General features: G+C 40.1%; 1 pseudogene across 1 annotated transcript in view; it reads right to left on the reverse strand.

The window, feature by feature from the left end:
• The window catches only part of LOC308084327 (protein NLRC3-like), a 297,537-nt pseudogene extending 276,385 nt beyond the window's left edge, over positions 1-21,152 (reverse strand). Inside the window, exons 1-10 of the transcript XR_013935068.1 lie at positions 21,036-21,152; positions 20,344-20,457; positions 17,603-17,716; positions 15,674-15,787; positions 12,909-12,984; positions 7,616-7,829; positions 5,196-7,004; positions 4,928-5,098; positions 2,116-2,289; positions 661-716 (exon numbers count right to left, since the gene is read on the reverse strand). The product of XR_013935068.1 is annotated as a protein NLRC3-like (transcript). The remainder of the gene's footprint in view (positions 1-660; positions 717-2,115; positions 2,290-4,927; positions 5,099-5,195; positions 7,005-7,615; positions 7,830-12,908; positions 12,985-15,673; positions 15,788-17,602; positions 17,717-20,343; positions 20,458-21,035) is intronic.
• Between the last annotated feature and the right edge of the window lie 3,039 nt (positions 21,153-24,191).

Below are 24,191 nucleotides of genomic sequence, written 5' to 3' on the forward strand. Positions count from 1 at the left end.
TCTACTTGATAAGCTGAAGGCGATTGGTTTTCATTGCACATCACTAAATTGGATGAGATCTTACTTGGAGGGTAGAGAAGTGGTTGACCAGTTTCATATTTTTTATTTTCTAATGCTTTTTTTGTATATAATTTTTTATTTCTCATGCCTTTTTTGTACATAGTGGTATATATTTTTTCCTCTGTATTCTTATGTTGATTTTTGAACTGTTTGGTTGCTACTTATATATGTCAGGAAATTAATTCAAGGACCCCAACGGAAACAAGCCCGCAAGGACTTTTTTGGCCGGGACCTTTTAGACAAAAGCATTATAAATGTTAACTGTGTTGTTTTACATTCTTTTGCCTAATACAAATTTCAATCAATCAATCAATGCCTCACAGGTGACAGCTAGAGGGCGCCAGCCCATGTCAGAGTGGCCTTGTGACATAGACCAGTCACTGTCGTGACTGGTGCTATTGGAGGTATGTTGGTTGTTGTTGAGGTATGTTTGTGTAATATCACATACTGTATTAGTTACACATTATGGTTATTATCATCTTCATTCAGAGTAGGATGAGAATGAGGTGAATGTCACATGCTTCTGTGTATATGCGCTGCTCATCTAAATAGCTGGATGTGATGCTTTGATTGAATGAATAAAACAGAATAGACACTTACTTATCATGCTCTTCCTCAAACCTGGTTTCAGCCAACACTCCCCAACATGGTCCACACTGGGATGGAGAGGAGAGACAAAGTCAGGCCTGAATATTCTCTATGATAATATAAACAACTAGAAAAAGTGCCTCCTCGGAAGGCACAGGTCTCCGCCAGGGTCAGGTAGGTTATTGTGGCCTCCTGGTGGCGCTATAATTGGCCAATGTGAAAAGGGTGCCATTTCTTCCTAGGCCGTGCACCACATGTCGGACACTGCATTCATGGTTTGAGGCATTTCGTTCTAAAAGCGTGTTTTTTAGTTTTTTTTAAGTTTAGATGTTAATCTTAGCCAATCAGGATGGAATATTGTAAAATCAAACAGACCCGTCTTGATCACATGACTATAGAGATCATGTGTAACCGATTTGCGTGAAATTTGGATACAATGGGAAGGAGTAACATAAGAATCACACGCAGTGTGAAGTGGGGCGGTGTGGTCACAGTGGTCATCACAGTGATGGAAGTTCACTTAAAGAAAATAAATATTGTGGACCAACCATTGTACACCCCTAACTTAAAAAAAAAACATAAATGTGTTTTTTTTAAAGTGCATAGTCCTATTTATAGGGCTATGCACATGTGTCATGTTTCACTAGCCAATCACAGTCCTGAATAGACTGTGATTGGCCAATCACGGTGCAGGGTTAGGGGGGTACACTGGTGGCCAATCACAGCGCAGGGTTGGGGGGGTGCAATTTACAAACCTCACATATAGGGGCGGTTTCACCACCCAAAAAAAATTGTTTTACATTGTATTGTTATGAAGCATCATGAATATATATGAGTTCTTCTAACTATAATTATACAGTGTCATAAGCAGATTATAATGCATTAAAGGTATGTTTGTAATGCATTACAGACAAGGTATGCATAGCAAGTGTTACCCTCAGAGTCTGACCACCTAGTTATTCATTTTTAATCAGAGGTGAGCTGGCAGAAGAGAGGTCAATCTGGAGGAGTGACACGCAAGTGCAATCCAATGAAAATGTTGTCTTTGTCTCACACTGAGTTGAATTGTCTAACTTATTTCTATGTGTGATGCCTGGTGTTTACACATGGTCTGAATAGACAGTAGACACTATGAACATTCACACACAGACCAAGTCTCTATGTGATACCTGGTGTTTACACATGGTCTGAATAGACAGTAGACACTATGAACATTCACACACAGACCAAGTCTCTATGTGATGTCTGGTGTTTACACATGGTCTGAATAGACAGTAGACACTATGAACATTCACACACAGACCAAGTCTCTATGTGATGCTTGGTGTTTACACATGGTCTGAATAGACAGTAGACACTATGAACATTCACACACAGACCAAGTCTCTATGTGATGTCTGGTGTTTACATGGTCTGAATAGACAGTAGACACTATGAACATTCACACACAGACCAAGTCTCTCATACCTAAGACTGTCCAGTCTGTAGTGTGGATCCTTCACAACAGCAGAGAGCCTAGCTTCTCCTGATTCTCCTGGATGATTGTAGGTCACGTTCAACTCTCTCAAATGGGAAGGGTTGGAGCGCAGAGCTGAGGTCAGAGAAGAGCAGCCTTTCTCTGTGACCAGACATCCTGACAAACTGCACACACACACACACACACACACACACACACACACACACACACACACACACACACACACACACACACACACACACACACACACACACACACACACACACACACACACACACACAGATTTGGAGCAAAGAACTGATGATAACTCTCCGACAGGTTACAGCCACTCAGCCTGAAGAAACATTAGTGGTAAAGCATTTATTAATTACATTTCTGTAAAATAAAGATCACATAATAAAATAAATAAATATCGCGTGAGTGAGAGAGAGAGAGAGAGAGAGAGAGAGAGAGAGAGAGAGAGAGAGAGAGAGAGAGAGAGAGAGAGAGAGAGAGAGAGGGGGGGCAGTGTAATGTTTACACCTTTATGATGGTGTGATGTATTGTGTGATAACTGATACAGTTTGTTCAGAGTACAAGGTACACACACACACACACACACACACACACACACACACACACACACACACACACACACACACACACACACACACACACACACACACACACACGGGTAAAAGGTTAAAGCACTATATTCTGATAGCTAATCATTGCTATAGAGTGTGTGTTCAGTAACAGGGGTCTCCTTGTGTCTACAGCTCTTTAATAAACACAAAATACTTTTTCAGGAAGGTTACAATATCGGGGGGATGCTTCTGGAGGATTCTACAAATGTCTCCTAGATCCTAACAGTTTTTGGGCGGTGAAACCACCCCTATATGTGAGGTTTGGACATCGACATTCGCTGCACTGTGATTGGCCACCATTGTACCCCCCCCCACCCATTGTACCCCCCCAATCCTGCGCTGTGATTGGCCACCATTGTACCCCCCTAACCCTGCACCGTGATTGGCCACCGATGACTCTATTCAGGACTGCGATTGGCTAGTGAAACACATGACACATGTGCATAGCCCTATAAATAGGACTATGCACTTAAAAAAAACACATATTTTACATTAAAAAAACACATATATGGTTTTTTTTAAGTTAGGGGTGTACAATGGTTGGTCCACAATATTACTTTTCTTTAAGTGAACTTCCATCACTGTGATGACCACTGTGACCACACCGCCCACTTCACACTGGGTGTGATTTTTTTTAAAGTATGTTGCTACTGTATATATATCAGTGGTGCTCAAACTCCCAAAATCATGTATTTGGCCGCAGACCCCCATCTCAAAATATGTTGTTCCAGGGACCCCCCCAGAAGCAAAGATTTGAGTTGAAAATGTTCGCTTCAAAAATATATAGCCTATCTTCAAAGATTTGCACACATCTTCACGATTTTTCAAAAATAGCAGATCTACAAGCTCGTACTCGTACTCGGCACTCGGTGCCGCACTACGAGCTTGCAGATCCGCTATATATATTTTTTTAAATAGAGGTTTAAGTGGTTACACGCAAATGCGTTCCCGGTTTTAATGGGTTAATTAGATACAGATCACATAATAAAAGAAATATTGTGCGCACAGATACACACACACACACACACACACACACACACACACACACACACACACACACACACACACACACACACACACACACACAGCTGATCATTTGGGTGTCATAAGCATAATATATGTGTGCCCCCCCTCAAAGAAAATATAACGTTAACATGTAATGTTTTCAACAAGGCTGTGTAATTGATACATTCATCTTAAAAGGTAGGATATTTTTGGGTCATAACTAAAAATAAATCGTTAAAAGGTTAAAGCACTATATTGTGATAGTCGGCTAATCATTGCTATAGAGTGTGTGTTCAGTAACAGGGGTCTCCTTGTGTCTACAGCTATTTAATAAACACAACAGACATTTTCAGGAAGCTGAAAAAAATCAGCCAATCAGGAGAGAGTACCCATTTATATATTTGAATGTGTTCCAGTTCCAATGTTGTCAACTTTTTATCATCACTTCCAATTTCACTTCTTTAATCTGTATTCTGACTGAGTTCTCTATCCTGATTGAATAAAATTGGTATCAGGACCTGAAAATACATGTTCTGCTTAATAAAGAGCTGGAGAGACACAGAGACTCCTGTTACTGGACAAACACTCTAGCCTATCAGAGTAGGGTACTATCAGAATATAGAGCTATTTAACACTTATTTTAACCAAATAAAATCACTTACTTTACCTCTAAGTGCAATATTTTATATTCCTTATACATGAAACAATGTGTTACTCACTTGTAGTGCTGGCCCATTAATTGGTAGGCTAATATTAAGTCAGTGTCGCACGCACACGCACGCGCACACGCGCACACGCACACACGCACACGCACACGCACACACACACACACACACACACACACACACACAGTTTATTAGCCAGTTTTGTGCTCCAGACCAGTCCACTCCAGACACAACCATGCAAGCACGACGAACGCACACAGACTCTCTCTGGGAGGATCAACACCGTCTACTTTCACCCTTATGATTTGTCAAAATATTATCTATTATTATTATATATTATTACCTGGTGCCCTACGCACAGTGTGTGTGCCTAGCGGCAGTACTGCACACCCACGCGCGTGCGCATACACATACCGTGAGATGTTTCACTGAAGAACATTCTGTTCCATTGAATTTAGAAACGTATTTGGTTTTGTTTAAACACAGTTGAACACAGTTATACTGACTTGAGGGTCTCCAGCATGCAGTGTGGACTCCCCAGTCCCACAGCCAGCAGGGTTACGCCAGAATCCTGAAGGTCATTGTTGCTCAGATCCACTTCTCTCAGACTAGAGCTGGAGCTGAGGACTGACGATAACTCCTGACAGCAACTCTCTGACAGGTTACAGCCACTTAGCCTGAATAAGCATTTGTGATAAAGCATTTTTTATTAGATTTTCTGTTAAAGAAAGATCATATAATATATTAAATACATCCAGTTATCAATGAACCTACAGAGCTTTATTGGAGGCTTTGAGCACAGGTAGCAGCCTTAGAAGAGCTTCCTCTGAAGCAGAGTATTTCTTCAGGTCAAACACGTCCAGCTCCTTTTCTGAAGACAGCAACATGAAGACCAGAGCTGACCACTGAGCAGGAGAGAGCTTGTCTGTGGAGAGACGCCCTGATGTCAGGTACTGTTGGATGTCCTCCTCTAGAGAATGATCATTCATCTCATTCAGACAGTGGAACAGATTGATGCTTCTCTCTGGAGATGGATTCTCACTGATCTTTTTCTTGATGTATTTGACTGTTTCATGATTGGTCTGGAAGCTTTTTCCCGTCTGTGTCAGCAGTCTTTGTAGGAGTTTCTGATTGGTCTCCAAAGAGAGGCCCAGCAGGAAACGCAGGAACAAGTCCAGGTGTCCATTTGGACTCTGTAAGGCCTTGTCTACAGCACTTTGGTAGAGGTGATTTAACTTAGGTTTGTCTCTAAATAACTTTGGAGGCCAGTTGGAGGTTGCTTGTGGTTCTGATAGTAGGTTGACGCCATTATTGACAAAGGAGACAAAGACATAAAGAGCAGCGAGAAACTCCTGAACACTGAGATGGACAAAGCAGAACACTGTGTCCTTGTACATCCCAAATTCCTCTTTAAAGATCTGTGTAAACATTCCAGAGTACACAGAGGCATCTCTGATAGCAATACCACACTCTCTCAGGTCTGCTTCATAGAAGATCAGGTTGCCTTTCTCTAGCTGTTCAAATGCCAGTTTTCCCAAAGACAGAATGACCTTGGTATTCTCTGGATTCTTGGATTCAGAATGTGTCTGAGCTCCATCATGATATTTCACATTCTTCTGTTTGGACTGAACCAACATGAAGTGGAGGTACATCTCAGTCAGGTACTTTGGCAGCAATCCTTTCACATCTGTTCTCAACATGTCCTCCAGAACGGCGGCAGTGATCAAACAGAAGACTGGGATGTGACACATGATGTGGAGGCTTTTGGATTTCTTGACGTGTGAGATGATTGGGCGTGCCTGCTTCTTATCCCCAAATCTCTTGATGAAGTACTCCTCCTTCTGTGGATCGGTGAACCCTCTCACCTCTGTCACCCTGTCAACATAATCAGTTGGAATCTGATTGGCTGCTGCAGGTCGTGTAGTTATCCAGATGTGAGCAGAGGGAAGCAGGTTACCGTTGATGAGGTTGGTCAGCAGCACGTCCATCGAGGTTGGCTTTGTGACATCAGTTACAATCTCAGTGTTCTGGAAGTCTAGAGGAAGCCTCAATTCATCTAATCCATCAAGGATGAACACAACTTGGAACTCTTTTAAGCTACAGATTAATGGTTTCATGATTCCACCAAAGAAGTGATGAAGAAGTCCCACCAAGCTGTACTTCTTCTCCTTCATCAGATTCAGCTCTCGGAAAGTGAGGGGAAACATGAAGTGGATATTGTGGTTGCCTTTGTCTTCTGCCCAGTCCAGAGCATACTTCTGAGCTAACACTGTTTTACCAATGCCGGCCACTCCCTTTGTCATCACTGTTCTGATTGGTTCATCTTGTCCAGGTAAGAGTTTGAAAATGTTTTCAAATCTGATTGGTGTCTCTGGTCTCACTGGTTTCCTGGATGCTGTTTCATCTGTCTGACTTCATGTTCTTTATTGACCTCTCCAGTGCCTCCCTCTGTGATGTAGAGCTCTGTGAAGATCTGATTGAGAAGTGTTGGGTTTCCCTCTTTAGCAATCCACTCTGACACATTCTTACACTTCTTCCTCAGATTAGATTTGAGTTGTTGTTGACTGACAGGAGCAAGAGTTTCTAAATACGGAAAAGAACGGAAGACACCTGTGAGTATATATGTTAATATAAAAGTGACCGCCCAGATAGTAATACAAAATACTTGCCGTTAGAAGATCTTTATCTTTATTACTGTTGTTATTGTTGGTATGTTGCTGTTAGCACAGTATTGTGGACCTTATCACGCTTGTATTTGGCTGCTTATACCTGTATGACTAGTGACAATTAAATCCTCTTGATTTTTGCTGTGTCTACACTCACTACACTTCTGATACTGATTAAATTCATCCTTCCTGTAAGCTTGTGTGGAAGGGTATTATATGTCCATTATAAGTATTATTTTGATATAAATAACAAACTTAAAATGTATAGATTTGCCAGCTTATTGTCTGAATTGTTTCTAAGAATCGTAGGGATCTGCTTGGAGACATGTTTACATTGACCACAGCGTTATTTTTCCTTAATTTCCTTCCATCGTGTTGAATTATGTATAATTACTGTCTTACTGATCTCCATCATGTTAAAGGTGTCAATAAAGACTTTCTTACTGCTCTCCATCATGTTAAAGGTGTGAATAAAGACTTTCTTACTGCTGTCCATCATGTTAAAGGTGTGAATAAAGACTTTCTTACTGATCTCCAGGATGTCAGCCAGCTTCTCCTGCTTCAGACTCCTCAGGAGGTGCAGTGTGATCTTCAGAGCTCCCTCTGTGATGCTTCTCCTCTCCTCCTCATCCTCACCATCCTCCCTCTGACTCTCTAAGCATTCTGGGTAATCTGCTGTCAGAACCCTCTGGAACCTCTTCATCTCTTTCTTCACTAATGTTACCAGATTCTCTTCAAGAAGCTGAAACACATCATAATATAATAACGTTTAAATTAACAATATTTAATTGATTGATTGATTGATTGATTGGGGATTGATTGGGCCCAGATGGGGGGATTATATCTCAATGCTGGCCATGGAACGCCTCAGGACCCCCCAGCATGAAGTGGCTAATGTTGTCTGAAGCTCTCTGCTGGAACTGTTACCCCCACGACCTGAGTCTGGATAAGCATAGATGGATAAAGATGGATGGATGGATGGATGGATGGATGGATGGATGGATGGATGGATGGATGGATGAAGATGGATGGATGAATTGATTTAAAGTCCATAACTTTTCATTACACTGGCTAACCATGTACTGGTCATGTTCACAGTGTCATGAAAGAAAATTATTGGAAATGTAATATCTCCCTAAAGCAAACTGATGTCCTTGTGATGAAGGTGAATTGTTATCAAACAATACATACCACACCTCAAACACACTGCCAAGAGCAGAGTGTTTAAAATGATAAAAAGTTAATTCATGAACTAGTCCTATGAGAAGTGTTCCTTATTGTTAAACCCAGTTCATATAAGACTGGCTCAGAGAACAATGGCAAAAAGTCAAATAAAGTTATAATAGATGTTCAGGCATTTCAGTCTTCATGAACAAATACAGTTCATGTGGGATCAAATGCTTTGGTGGACAGGTGCGACACTACCGTCACGCAGACAACGCGGTTGCGTTGGGGCCCATGACGTTAGGGGCACATCCCCACCCAGGAGGAAAACAAAAAAAACCTGGGTGTGCCCCTTAACATTGTTATTGTTAACCAAGGTTGATTTTATGTCGCAACATAATATCTATAGGGGGCGGCCATAGCTGAGTGGTTAGTGAGCCCGCCTAGGGAGCCAGAGGCCCTGGTTGCCCCAGGTACGATTCCAGACCAGGTCAGCAAATGTGTCGATGAAATGAAATTTGTCCCTGAGCAAGACTCTTAACCCCTAATTGCTCACAGGTCCTCATTGGAAACAAGCCCGCAAGGACTTTCATGAACGTCCTGTTAAAAGGAATTATCCTTATCCTTATCTCAAATTCGGACCATGACTGTCACTTGTTAATTTTATGGGAGGAGGGGAGGGGGCCCGGGGAGGGGGCCCCGCCCAGCGGGGACAAAGACACCGGAAGACGGAAGAGTAAGACAGGTGGTCACTCACAGTTACAGGTGTAAATGGGCTAGAGACACAACAACAACAACAACATGGAGAAGCTTTCTTAAAAAAGAAAGAGGACAGTTACGAGCTAGTCGAGGCGGGGGTACAAGAAGAGACAGCAGAGGCTGAGGCACCTGTCTCAAGTAGCAGCTCAGACCCGGTGGCGTTGGAGTTGACAGAAGATGAGCCGATTGCCACTGTGACTGCTAGCACCAGCGGGCCAGCTAACCACGGTGATGCAGATGATGGAGCCCGTGATATTGATATGGATATCCAGGAGATGGAGATGGAGGAAGAAGGGGTTGAAGAGGAGGACATGCCGCCAGAGCGAGTTACAACTAAATACCCCACTGACTTGGGACATTTCCCTGATAATGTAGACTCAAAAGTCAAACGTTATGTCGTGTCTACGGGGCCATGCAAGCCCACTGGCCCTTTCCCGAGGGATCCCAAACAGGACAATCGGTCTTTTTCTGCAACATATTACACCCGCAAAACCAAGTCTGGTTTGGAGATACCACGGACTGGCTATGCTATTCATCCAAGCTAGATGTAGCCTACTGTGAGACCTGTTGGCTCTTTGCAGATCGCTCATTACTAGGTGGTAAGAACAAGACATGGCGAACAAACAAATGGCAGAATTTATCCCACAAAATGCACCTACATGAATCATCTCATATGCATACCGCCGCTTGTGTGATATATGACCGGTGGCGTTTGCACGGAACGATCGACGAGGACATGGAGAGAGAAATCAGACTGGAGACCAACTTTTGGAGACAGGTACTGGACCGTGTGATAAATGTTACACTTAGTTTAGCAATAACTAACATGCCCTTTCGAGGACACCGGGAATCAATAGGCCAAGCAAACAGTGGGAATTTCCTGGCCATCATTGAGCTCATGGAAAAATATGATGCAGTCCTAAAAGATCTATTGAATCGCCCAGCTTACTCATTGAAGTACCTAAGTGCAGCAATACAAAATGAGATTATTGACATCCTTGGAAAACATGTTAAAAATGACATTCTGGACGAAATTCGAGCAGCCCCATTTTTTTCTGTCATTATGGACACTACCCAAGATATAGCAAAAATAGATCAAATGAGTGAAGTATATAGATATGTCACAATAGAGCGAGACGCTCGCGGTGTTGCCAATAATGTAAAGATCAACGAATCATTCCTTGGAGTCTGCAGCCGAGCTTAGTAATGACATCACATCGTCTATTGAGAGCAACGGATTACACCTGTCAAAGTGCAGAGGGCAGGGGTACGACGGTGCCGCTAACATGAGTGGCATATACTCAGGAGTACAAGCACGGATAGCTGCAAAGGAGCCAACAGTTGTATGTGTACACTGTGCTTCTCATAACTTAAATCTGGCCCTTAATGATTCAGTTAAGATACAAGAGATATCAAAGTTTTATGACATTGTAGAGCGTGTTTATGTGTTCTTTGGGCACAGTATAAAAAGATGGGCAATGCTCTCAAAGTCTGACCAAACAAATGATAATGATCTCAACATCACACTGAAAAGGATTTGCCCCACAAGATGGTCATCACGTTATGAAGCAGTGGCCTCGTTGAGATATCGCCACAGTGATGTTTTGAAAGTATTGACTAAACTGTCACTTACGAGCCCAAAGAAAGATGAGAGAGACGAGGCTATTGCACTGAAAAATCATATTGAGAAATTCAACTTCATCTGCACTGTTGTTCTCCAAAGCAAGATTTTGGAACGAACCAACGTTGTCTCAAAACTTCTGCAATCCCAAGACGCAGACCTGGCCACAGCAGTTCAGCTGCTGGACAGCACCATCAAAGATCTGACTGCATTTCGAGCAAGTTTTGAGGATGCCAAGCTGACAGCTGAGGGCCTTTCCGACAAGTGGGGTGTAAGCAAAACGTTTGAAAATATTCGGCAGAGGAAAGTGAAAAGGCACTTTGATGAACTTTGTCAAGACGAACGTTTAGCGGACGCACAATCTTATTATCGTGTGCATGACCCAGAGATTCACTGGGTTACGATCGACAGTGGACAAGTTCAACGTCATACAGCCTGAAACACTTTGTAATGCAACAGATGATGAACTTGTTCTACAAGCAAACACACTGGTGGAAAAGTACAAGAATGACATAACCCTGGACTTTCCGACACAACTGGTGTCATTCCGCCGCTGCTTACGAGACAGCATTGCAAAGGTTAAGACCATCCAAGAGCTAACTAAACTTCTTATTGTGGAGAACAACAGCATTAGTTCTAGTTTCGGCGAAGTCTGCACTGTATTGCTGCTTTTCCTAACCATACCAGTCACAGTGGCATCAGCCCAACGTTCCTTCTCCAAATTAAAGCTGATCAAAAGTTATCTGAGGAGTACTATGGGACAGGGTCGCCTCAGTGGACTGGCCACACTGTCCATGGAGAATACCCGTGCACGCCAGCTGGATATGAAGGACATTATAAATGACTTTGCAGAGCGAAAATCCCGGAAGGTTCACCTATAAGGTAAGCAAAGGCAGAGCCTCTTTCATTTATTTTAAAGGTTTAATGACATTCACTTTTACACCACATTCAAAGTCTTTGTCCTGGTCCTTCAAAAGTGTACAAAAAGTTTTAAGTGAAAATTCCATTCCAGTGATCCATGGCAGGTGTTTTTCTCTCACATTTCTAAAGCCTTTTCAACTGCAGTGAAAAAATAAATCTTTGCCTGCGGGTGTCGCTGGTGAGGAATTTTGCCTGTCAATCATCGCCTCTGCTCCGCCCCCCCCCCAAAGGAAAGGATAGGGGAGGGGAGGGGCGAGGAGGAGAGTGGGCGGGATTAATCGACTGTGACCTCACTGTCGAAGGGCCAGCTCAGATTACTTTTCAGCCTAATTATTCAGAAAACCCCAGACCACAGAAAATCCACTGAATGTTCTAAGTTCAGGTTTTTTGGGTGTAATTGAGGTCATAAAACCCCAAATAAAACATTGAAAATAAAAAAAGTGAAAATGAATGTCATGATACCTTTAATAATCACTAAGAACTTGAATCTGTTGTTGTGGTGCGCCGTCACCAGATTTTCATTTATTTTTTCTTCTCCTCTCAACCCAGTGACTTTGTCCAAGGTGCTGAAGTGGGCGGGTGTTGGAAAGAAGCTTGTGTAACTTAAGGACATTATTGCGTTATTTGGCACTTTGTACTTGCCATGAAGGACTTTATAATATCTGTGCGAAATTGCGCATTTGAGATTTGAAAAGCACGCTTTGAAAAGCGCATTCAGTGTTTAGTTGTTGAATGTATGGAAGGAAAATGGAGAATTCAAAATAAAATGTAATTATTTTGCATTATTATTTTGTTGTTTACTTTATTAAGCATTTCCAATAGCTTTATACTCAGTTTTCTTTGCCCACCGTGGACTTATATATAGACCGTCCGATAGTATATATTTGTTTTGGCTGTTTTCTTATCGTTTCTTTTCTTAATTGGTACACAGAAAATAGCCATAATATGATCTATTTAAATAACGAAATTAAATCTTATTTGCAATCATGCATTAGGCTAAGATTTCGTTATTTTAATTAAGCATTTCTAATGACCGTTATATAGATGTTTGACTTTTATGGCCGTTTTCTGTGTTTTTCCTTCATTCAGTAGTGTTTGGTCGGTTACAAAACCGTCGTTTATGTACCCGAAATCCGTCACAAACCCGCCAAAAAAAATCAGAAACCACTAATAACCACTAATAACCACCAAAAAAATCGGTCATGCGCGTTCATGAGGGCCCGCTGTTACTGCCTCGCGTGCGGGCATACTGTTGCCTCGTTACGCCACTGTTGGTGGACACACGGCCTATGTGTCTCTATTGTGATCAGCCCATCATGTTATTTGTAGATATAGTAAAGGTTTACATTAACATACCTTAAATATGGAGTCCAGCTCGGTTTCATGTTCCTGATCTGACTGACCACTGGGACCCTGAGATATCTGCTGGTCTCTGTGGAGGACATACACGCACACACGCACGCACGCACGCACGCACGCACGCACGCACGCACGCACGCACGCACGCACGCACGCACGCACGCACGCACACACACACACACACACACACACACACACACACACACACACACACACACAGTTCATATAAACTGAACAGAATGTAACCAATGCCTCTATCCTTGGGCATTCCTTTAACCTGCAGGCCTCTCACAACTAGTTTATGGACATTACCAAGGATTCCACATATAAACACAAGCAGTTTACATTCATAATCAAGCTGTATAATAGCATCCTTAAGATGTTGGTCAAGGAATGACTCTTCCAGACTGTGGTTGAATGTACACCCCACTTGAACTTCTAAGATAGTCAGTTTTCTACTGTCCTCATCAACAACAACATCTAATATATTAGCTGTAACGTCTGAAAATGTATGATTATATTGCACCGTTTGAACATGGCAGTTGAAACACATGAGTGCTTGTAAACTTTGAAATGTGTCTAATTTAACTTGACTTGTTTGTCATAATTTAAATAAAAGTTTAATGTGTGACTAGCTGATGAATAAATGTAACGTTTCATGTTGGTTGTCATGGTGTCAGGGTTGATCAGCAGAGAGCAGAGTCTCCTGAACCCAGCTGTGTCTCCATGAAGAGTGACAATCTTTGACTTGATTTTAAAACACAAGTCAAGTCAAATTAGCCACATTTCAACAAGATAGATTAAGCTGATAAAAAATAGTATTGACTAAAATGAAAAAGGCATGACTCTCCCCTGTTTTCCTCCAGTAGACACCAGAGGCTCAGAGTCATTAAGTCATAAAGTCATTAAAAGTCGGCCAGTATTTTCAAAGCAGACATTATAATTATCTGTGGTTTACAACGTTGTTCAATATGTCACAATGTGATGCATTAATAGAAGGTCTGCTGGAAAGGTAGAGGGTCATATTCCACTTGAAGGGTCCATTTGGTTACGTTAAGTTTTACTCTCTTAGAGTTAAATTAACACTGATATTTTTACTGTATACTCTGATGTGTCATTATCTTACAGCTGTGAAAACTATAAGTTAAAATCATATTTTGTATATTATAATCAGCAGTGTTGTAAAGTTGTAATGCACTGCAAAAATATTTATGTTTTGTTGTTGAAGACTAAACATTTTCACAATATGTAGGCTAGGCCTAAACTATTAATTTATTTTATTTTACAACATTAATGGCAAGACATTTATTTAATAAATAAGTTCATAATATGTATTTAGATTATTTTTTAAAGTGGGTAAAAATAAAATAAAATCTCAAATTGCAAATAAAATCCCAAAGAGCAAATGTACATGGGCATCACATTTCACAAGATAGATTTCATAATACGTACTGTCTGTTGAAAAACATAAATAAAGGGCTTCTGAAAATGTGAGTTAGATATTAAACTTTATGATTATATGAGCTGTTTGAACATGTTCAGTATCAAAGTCTAACAACATCAGGGTGATTTCAGGCCAATGCAACATGATAACAGAGACAGTAGAGGTCAGGTGGTTTTACTGGTTGTAAATCTATAGTTTACTTGGAGAGGAAGTGGTTCAGACTGAACTGAGTGGATTTATATTATTATATTATATATATTAACCCACTTAATAAACATGCTGAACAATGTTGATAAGACTGTCAGGGAACTTGCTAGATGTTCTGGTAAGAGAGGGTGAGCCAAGTTTCCTGGGCTTCAGAAGAAAACCCAATCTTAGGATGGACACACGTTACTGGGTTTAGGGTCTCATCAGATTGACCTGACCTCAACGACCTCTGTCTGTGTAAGAACTGTAGTATCCCTGGACTGGGTTCAACCTGACTCTGACATTGTAGTAGTTTCTGAGGACATTATAACCAACTGTTTGATCTCAGTAAGGGTTACTGTTATTGATACAGAACATCATTTATCACCAGTTAATGCACAGAGGTACCTTGTGACATTACAACAACAAAAACTGCCACAACACTGGACCAGTTCTATTTAAAATAGGACAGAGTAAATGTATGTTGTTCTAAGTCACATTTCATAATTTAGATTTCAGATATACTGTCTGCTGATAAGAACAAAGCGTGTCTTAAAATGTGAGTTAGATATTAAACTTTATGATTATATGAGCTGTTTAAACATTCAGTATCAAAGTCTAACAACATCATGTTGATTTCAGGTCAATGCAACATGATAACAGAGACAGTAGAGGTCAGGTGGTTTTACTGGTTGTAAATCTATCTGTAAATGTATGTCTGCGTGTGCGTGTGTGTGTGTGTGTGTGTGTGTGTGTGTGTGTGTGTGTGTGTGTGTGTGTGTGTGTGTGTGGTTGGTGTGTGTGTGTGTGGGTTAGGGTTGTAGAATAATTCCCCCGCATCCTACTGGTTGCAACCCACGACCGAAAAAGGCCTGGGTAGGCCACCCATTCTGGTGAAGACCTGTGTTACGGAGAGTGGTCCTTTTCTAGAGATCAATGCTTTTTTGTGTTTTTGAACTCACACAGTTTCATAATGGATGCTGCTCTGGATAAATGATGTGATGTTTTGGGAGATTAAAAGCATCAACATCATGAATAATCAGACCAATAATCTTATAACTTCTGACCTTTTATCAGTAGAGTTTAATAAAACTAAATCATGTGTTGTTTTCTGTTAGTTTTATATTCTGACCTCTGATCAGTAGAGTGGTGTCCATCTTTGAAGTTGATATGTCCTCCCTTAGAGCGGTCACTCTTCATGGAGACACAGCTGGGTTCAGGAGACTCTGCTCTCTGCTGATCAACCCTGTCACCATGACAACCAACATCAAACATTACATTTATTCATCAACTAGTCACACTAGTTGATACACATCTATGTATTACCTCACTTATATTTAACCCATTAAGACCGGGAAAACCGGGAAAAATAGCAGATCTACAAGCTCATAGCGCGGCACCACTCTCTTCACACTGGGTGTGATTTTTATTAAAAGAACAAACTGTACAGAATTTGGTGATGTTCTATACTGGCAGAATCAGCTTTGTTGCCTTTTGTTTACGGGCTAAAAGAGCCAGCATCAGAGAGGTCTTGCCGTACAATGTAAGTCAATGGAGCATATTTTGAATGATCAATTACTAGTCAATGGAGCAATATTTTTTGATTTCATGCCCACCTTTGGAGTTACTTCATGGCAAGGTAACTACACAACCCAAACCTCTACCAAAGTGGTCTTGCCCTTTAAATGAAGTGGAGTTTCATAACATAGATCAGTGATTCTCAACATTGAAATATATTAGAGGCTGAGGACCCCCATCTGAAAACACGTTGTGTTCATTACAATATACAACAGTCACCTCTTCAGTCAAAGCCAGAATCCTTCCAACTAGACTCATCTTTCTCTGTGCGATCCTAACATGTTTTCTCCTCATTGTCTGCACCATGACCATAATCCACTTACTGAAACTCTGTCACATATTCTGAATGGCTGCTATATAAGGGAATGTACATTGTAGCATGACATCATTTTTTTATTGTGGACAGAAGTCCATATTTTTCATCATCTGTCAACATTTATAAGCACTTATGTTTCAACTGCCATGTTCAAACTGTGCAATAAATAAAATAATACATGTTCAGATGTTACAACTAATACATCACATGTTGTTGTTGATGAGGACAGTAGAGAAGTGACCATCTTAGAAGTGGAATGTACATTCAACCACAGTCTGGAACTAAAATGCTAAAGTACGAACATCTTAAGGATGCTATTATACAGCTTGTTTACAAATGTAAACTGCTTGTGTTTGTATTTGAAAGCCTCGGTAATGTCCACAAACTGTCTGCCTCCAGTAGACACCAACAATAAACATCAAACAGCTCCTAACCAAAATTAAATATGATCTTTATTGGTCAGCTGGTCACAGTAGTTGGTACAGTAGACATCAGAATCCAGTTATATTTAAAATTGGACAGAGTAAATGTATGTTGTTCAATTAAGTTGAATTAAGCCACATTTCATAACTTAGATTGTCTGTTGATAAGAATAAAGTGTCTTAAAATGTTACATATTAAACTTTATGATTATATGAAATGTTTGAACATGTTCAGTATCAAAATCTAACAACATCGGGGTGATTTCAGGCCAATGCAACATGATAACAGAGACAGCAGAGGTCAGGTGGTTTTACTGGTTGTAAATCTATCTGTAATTGTGTGTGTGTGTGTGTGTGTGTGTGTGTGTGTGTGTGTGTGTGTGTGTGTGTGTGTGTGTGTGTGTGTGTGTGTGTGTGTGTGTGTGTGTGTGTGTGTGTGTGGGTTAGGGTTGTAGAATATTTCCCCCGCGTCCTACTGGCTGCAACCCACGACCGAAAAAGGCCTGGGTAGGCCACCCATTCTGGTGAAGACCTGTTTTCTAGAGATCAATGCTTTTTTGTGTTTTTGAACTCACACAGTTTCATAATGGATGCTGCTCTGGATAAATCATGTGATGTTTTGAGAGATTAAAAGCATCAACATCATGAATAATCAGACCAATAATATTATAACTTCTGACCTTTGATCAGTAGAGTTTAATAAAACTAAATCATGTGTTGTTTTCTGTTAGTTTTATATTCTGACCTCTGATCAGTAGAGTGGTGTCCATCTTTGAAGTTGATATGTCCTCCCTTAGAGCGGTCACTCTTCATGGAGACACAGCTGGGTTCAGGAGACTCTGCTCTCTGCTGATCAACCCTGTCACCATGACAACCAACATCAAACATTACATTTATTCATCAACTAGTCACACCAGTTGATACACATCTATGTATTACTTCACTTATATTTAACCCATTAAGACCGGGAAAACCGGGAAAAATAGCAGATCTACAAGCTCATAGCGCGGCACCGAGTGCCGCGCTATGAGCTTGTAGCACCGAGTGCCGCGCTATGAGTTTGTAAATCTACTATTTTTGAAAAATCTTGAAAATCTTTGAATATATATATTTTTCAATGCGAACTTTTGTAACTCAAATCTTTGCTTCTGGGGGATTCTACAAATGTCTTCTAAATCCTAACAGTTTTTAAAACAAACTTATTTTGCTAAGATTTGAGCTCATAGCGCGGCACTCTGTGAGCTTGTAGATCTGCTATTTTTGAATAGCCAAAGTATAAAACAATGGTTAAAGTGGTGACACAGATGCGTTCCGGTCTTAATGGGTTCGAAGAGGACAGAGTATGTATGTGGTTAAAGGGATAGACCACTTCGGTATGGAGGTTTGGGTTGTGTAGTTACATTGCCATGATGTAACAACAAAGGTGGACAAGACATCTAAAATAATTTCTCCATTGACTAGAAATTGATCATTCTAAATATGCTCCTCATTGACTTACATTGTACGATGAAGAGGCTCAGGAGGATCTTTTAGCACATAAACAAACTCAAACAAAGCTGATTCAGACAATATAGAACATCACCAAACAAACCCAGTACTGTTAGTTATTTTAATAAAAATGTCAACTTCCTGTTGATTTTGCTATTTTTATTAGGAAGAAACCCAGACTGCATACGCGGATCTGGATCCGGATCTTCAAATAGTAAAATCAACAGGAAGTTGACATTTTTGAGTGATGCTAGCCACTCCAAGGACTGACTTTGTGTGTATGTCTGTCCGTCCGTTCGTCCGTATGTTTGCGGACGGCCTCAACATGTTTGTGTCTGGCTGATTGCAACACAAAGATGCAACCAATTACAGTAATTATACACAAACAGGAGTGCAACACGCATGCACGCACGCACGCACGCACACACACACACACACACACACACACACACACACACACACACACACACACACACACACACACACACACACACACACACACACACACACACACACACACACACACTTTTGAGTAAAAATACTTAAAGAGTAAAAATACTTAAATATTAGTAAAAATATTATAAGTTCCTAAACCGAGTAAAAGTACTTAAAATGAGTAAAAATACTTTAGTCTTCAAAGGCTGTAAAAAGTAACTCATTTAAGTCAAAACACTTGAAAGTTACTAAATTGAGTAAAAATACATGTACACGCACATTCACGTGCGCACACACACACACACACAAACTAAAACGACCGATCTACAATTTGAGTAAACGTACTTTAAGTACTTAAAAGTAACTTTTTTGAGATCAAATATTTAAAAGATGTTTCTGCCAATATAAAGTTATTTTAAAGCAGTCTTAGGCTAATAATAGCTTAATGAAATGAACTCATGAAAGGCACCACTCTCTTCACACTGGGTGTGATTTTTATTAAAAGAACAAACTGTACTGAATGTGTTGATGTTCTATACAGTCAGAATCAGCTTTGTTGCCTTTTGTTTACGGGCTAAAAGAGCCAGCATCAGAGAGGTCTTGCCGTACAATGTAAGTCAATGGAGCATATTTTGAATGATCAATTACTAGTCAATGGAGCAATATTTTTTGATTTCATGCCCACCTTTGGAGTTACTTCATGGCAAGGTAACTACACAACCCAAACCTCTACCAAAGTGGTCTTGCCCTTTAAATGAAGTGGAGTTAGACACATTTCATAACATAGATCAGTGATTCTCAACATTGAAATGTAATAGAGGCTGAGGACCCCCATCTGAAAACACGTTGTGTTCATTACAATATACAACAGTCACCTCTTCAGTCAAAGCCAGAATCCTTCCAACTAGACTCATCTTTCTCTGTGCGATCCTAACATGTTTTCTCCTCATTGTCTGCACCATGACCATAATCCACTTACTGAAACTCTGTCACATATTCTGAATGGCTGCTATATAAGGGAATGTACATTGTAGCATGACATCATTTTTTATTGTGGACAGAAGTCCATATTTTTCATCATCTGTCAACATTTAACAACCTGTGCAATAATGAAAATAATACATTTCCAGACGTTACAGCAAATACACCAGATGTTGTTGTTGATGAGGACAGTAGAGAAGTGACCATTCTAGAAGTGGAATGTACATTCAACCACAGTCAGGAAGAGGCATCCCTTACTAAGATGCTAAAGTACCAACATCTTAAGGATGCTATACAGCTTGGTTATAAATGTAAACTACTTGTGTTTGTATTTGAAAGCCTCAGTAATGTCCACAAACTGTTTGCCGTAGACACCCACCATAAACATCTGCCTGTAGAGGCCACCACAGATGTGGAAAGTTTAACTGTATGCTGCTCTGGTTAAAGGATGTGATATTTTGGGAGATTAAAAGGTCAAAATCATTAATAATCAGACCAATAATCTTATAACTTCTGACCTTTTATCAGTAGAGTTTAATAAAAAACTAAATCATGTGTTTTCTGTTAGTTTTATATTCTGACCTCTGATCAGTAGAGTGGTGTCCATCTTTGAAGTTGATATGTCCTCCCTTGGAGCGGTCACTCTTCATGGAGACACAGCTGGGTTCAGGAGACTCTGCTCTCTGCTGATCAACCCTGACAGGAAGATAAGCAAGATGAAACATATTTAGAGCTCAACTAGTCAGTAGGTGGTAGACATATAAGTATGAAACCGCTTATATTTAAAATGTGACATTAAATGTATGTTGTTTAATGAAGATTTCAGATATAGGTAAGAATAAACATTTAGTTAGCTTTGTTAACAAGATAAGAACAAGACAAGACATTCCGTGAAAGACTTTGTAGATTAAACAACCATCACAACACTGTAACAGCCCTCCAATTCAAATGCTGAAAACCTGCAATCAAGACCAAGCGCTCAAAAGTACAGTTCTCAAAAACTGAAACATGAAACACAATGATCCAACAAGGACACACTGTGGAACAAGACTGTTCTATGCAGTGGCGTAACGCAGAATCGCGGGGCCTCCTGCCCCGCGATGCCATGGATTCATTATGCACAAAATAAAGGCAAGACTAACAGGTTTATGAGCTCCGGCTCCTAATCATTTACACATTAAACACTGCAGGCAAGTCATAACTTCTGACCTTTGATCAGTAGAGTGTAATAAAACTATATCATGTGTTGTTTTCTGATAGTTTTATATTCTGACCTCTGATCAGTAGAGTGGTGTCCATCTTTGAAGTTGATATGTCCTCCCTTAGAGCGATCACTCTTCATGGAGACACAGCTGGGTTCAGGAGACTCTGCTCTCTGCTGATCAACCCTGTCACCATGACAACCAACATCAAACATTACATTTATTCATCAACTAGTCACACTAGTTGATACACATCTATGTATTACCTCACTTATATTTAACCCATTAAGACCGGGAACGCATCTGTGTCACTTTTCTTTGGCTTTCAAAAATAGCAGATCTACAAGCTCATAGCGTGGCACTCGGTGCCGCGCTATGAGCTATGAGCTTGTAGATCTGCTATTTTTGAAAAATCATGAAAATGTCTGCAAATCTTTGAGTATATATTTTTCAAAGCAAACATCTGTAACTCAAATCTTTGCTTCTGGGGGATTCTACAAATGTCTTCTAAATCCTATGTTGCTATGTTGTTATGACATGGACCACTAGTAGTCCGTGGACCACCTGTTGTTATGACATGGACCACTAGTGGTCCGTGGACCACCTGTTGTTATGACATGGACCACTAGTGGTCCTTGGACCACCTGTTGTTATGACATGGACCACTAGTGGTCCGTGGACCACTGGTTGAGAAACAGTGCTTTATTTCAGTGGTTCATGTCAAAGACCCCAAATTAATTCATATGTATTTAGCTGTGGAACCCCACCTGAAAAGATTCAGAGTGCCAGGGACCCCCATAGCCAATAGCCGCTCTACAAGCTACTGAGTGTCCAGAGCTTGTAGATCTGTTATTTATGCACAGCCTAAAGGATAAAGTGGTTCATCTGAATGTGATGCTACTTGTATATGAACTCATTTGGCTGGGGGACATCCTGGAACCCCCTCAAGGACCCCTGGGGGTCCCCGGACCTCCACATCAAACAGCACTCACCCTGTAGTTGGTTGACCAGGATCCATGCTGCTTACTGTGTTCTTGTTCTTTGTAATTCACTCTGGAAACAGCGTCTGATAAATGACATCATTGTTAATAGTTGTAAACACACACTCACATTTTATAACCTTTAAGACCTGAGAGGCCCATTCTAAACATGTTTTATAAATCATAACAGTTTTTTTTATTTATTTTTTATAAAAAATATAAAAATATAAAACATTATATAAAAAATAAAAAATCTCAAAATATGTTGTTCCAGGGACCCCCCAGAAGCAAAGATTTGAGTTACAAATGTTCGCTTAAAAAATATTATATTAAAAGATTTGCAAAACATTTCAAGATTTTTCAAAAGATAGCAGATCTACAAGCTCATAGCGCGGCACTCGGTGACGCGCTATGAGCTTGTAAATCTGCTATTTTTTTTATGTACAAATAAATCTTAAAATGACACAGATGTGTTCCCGGTCTTAATAGATTAAGTAAAAGTATCAATACTGCCATGTAGAAATGTGGTGGAGTAGAAGTAAAAGTATTGAAAATTGGAATTACTCAAGTAAAGTACTTAAGTAAATGTACTTAGTTACTTTCCACCATGAGCGTCTGATAAAGGAGCACATTGTAAATAGTTGTCAGTAACATAGACTGTAGATAAATATAACTCATTCATTTAATTAATTATAACTAAATAATCATTAATAATCCATCATTCAATAACAATCAATTATGAATGGATACATATTCTGGACATGTCATTATAGGTAAAAGTTACAATGATATATATTTTAATAGTTTATAATAGATCACTTTAATAGTGAAAATATCTACAAGCTCACAACATTGCAATGTGACACGTTGTGAGCTTGTAGATCTGCTATAAAATAACACTTTTAAGTGATTAATCAATTTGTTTATGTATAAAAATAAAAGTATTTAAATAAATTGCTGCTCGATTACGCAATTTATTGAAAAAGTAATGCATAGAATAATGTCTAATAAAATAACGTATAGTTGTCATTTAAATACCTATAAAAAACATAAATTCAGTACCTGTTCATGTTGTCATTGATGAAGGTTTGCTTCTCTGTGCTTTAACACTGTGTTACCTTCAAGACTCTGTTACCTGATGGTGTGTGTGTGTGAGAGAGAGAGAGAGAGAGAGAGAGAGAGAGAGAGAGAGAGAGAGAGAGAGAGAGGGGGGGGGCAGTGTAATGTTTACACCTTTATGATGGTGTGATGTATTGTGTGATAACTGATACAGTTTGTTCTGAGTACAAGGTACACACACACACACACACACACACACACACACACACACACACACACACACACACACACACACACACACACACACACACACACACACACACACACACACACACACACACGAGAGGAGAGGAGAGGAGAGGAGAGGAGAGGAGAGGAGAGGAGAGGAGAGGAGGGGAGGGGAGGGGAGGGGAGGGGAGAGGAGAGGAGAGGAGAGGAGAGGAGAGGAGAGGAGAGGAGAGGAGAGAAGTGGAGGGGAGGGGAGGGGAGGGGAGAGGTGAGGAGAAAAGAGAGGAGAGGAGAGGAGTAGTACTCAGTACTTCGTTGTAATAGGCTATTTTTGTGCTATTTTTTTTTAATAAATGTGAAATTCTTTGAAAAATGTTTAAAGTGTTCTTCTGCCCAAAACAGTGAGTCACATTGAACGTGGTTAACACTAAACCCATGCAATGCTAAAACAGAGACATGTTATTGACATTTTGTCATGTACATTTTAACACATTTAGACCTGAGGCCCATTTTAAAAAACGTCTTTTAAATCCTAACCTACGTTTTCTGAAAAACTTATATATTTTTTATTAAAAAATGTAATAACAAATATCATGTTGTTATATACATAGATAGATGGATACATATACATAAATGACACAGATGCTTTCCCTGTTTTAAAGGTATAACAACGAATAGCCTTATCTATATCCCTTCAACCCCTACAGTAACATGTACTATTCACCAGTGAACTAGAAAGGAGAACTAAAGTCTATTGACTTTGCTTTATTGGCTGTTAGATTAGGTCAATCATACTTGTAAACACTGTTTAATAAATGACTATAAATAAAGTCACTCACACAGACAGTTTGAGGAGTTTCCACTGTTAAACATCTACAGTATGTCCAAAGAGAACACACTGCATTAACCACTGCAGTGCTACCTACAGTATACTCATTATTGTCCCATGACACCTATTGAA

The sequence above is a fragment of the Gymnoscopelus braueri genome (genome assembly GCF_963280865.1).
Source record: "Gymnoscopelus braueri genome assembly, chromosome: 4".
In the NCBI taxonomy this organism is placed as follows: domain Eukaryota; kingdom Metazoa; phylum Chordata; class Actinopteri; order Myctophiformes; family Myctophidae; genus Gymnoscopelus; species Gymnoscopelus braueri.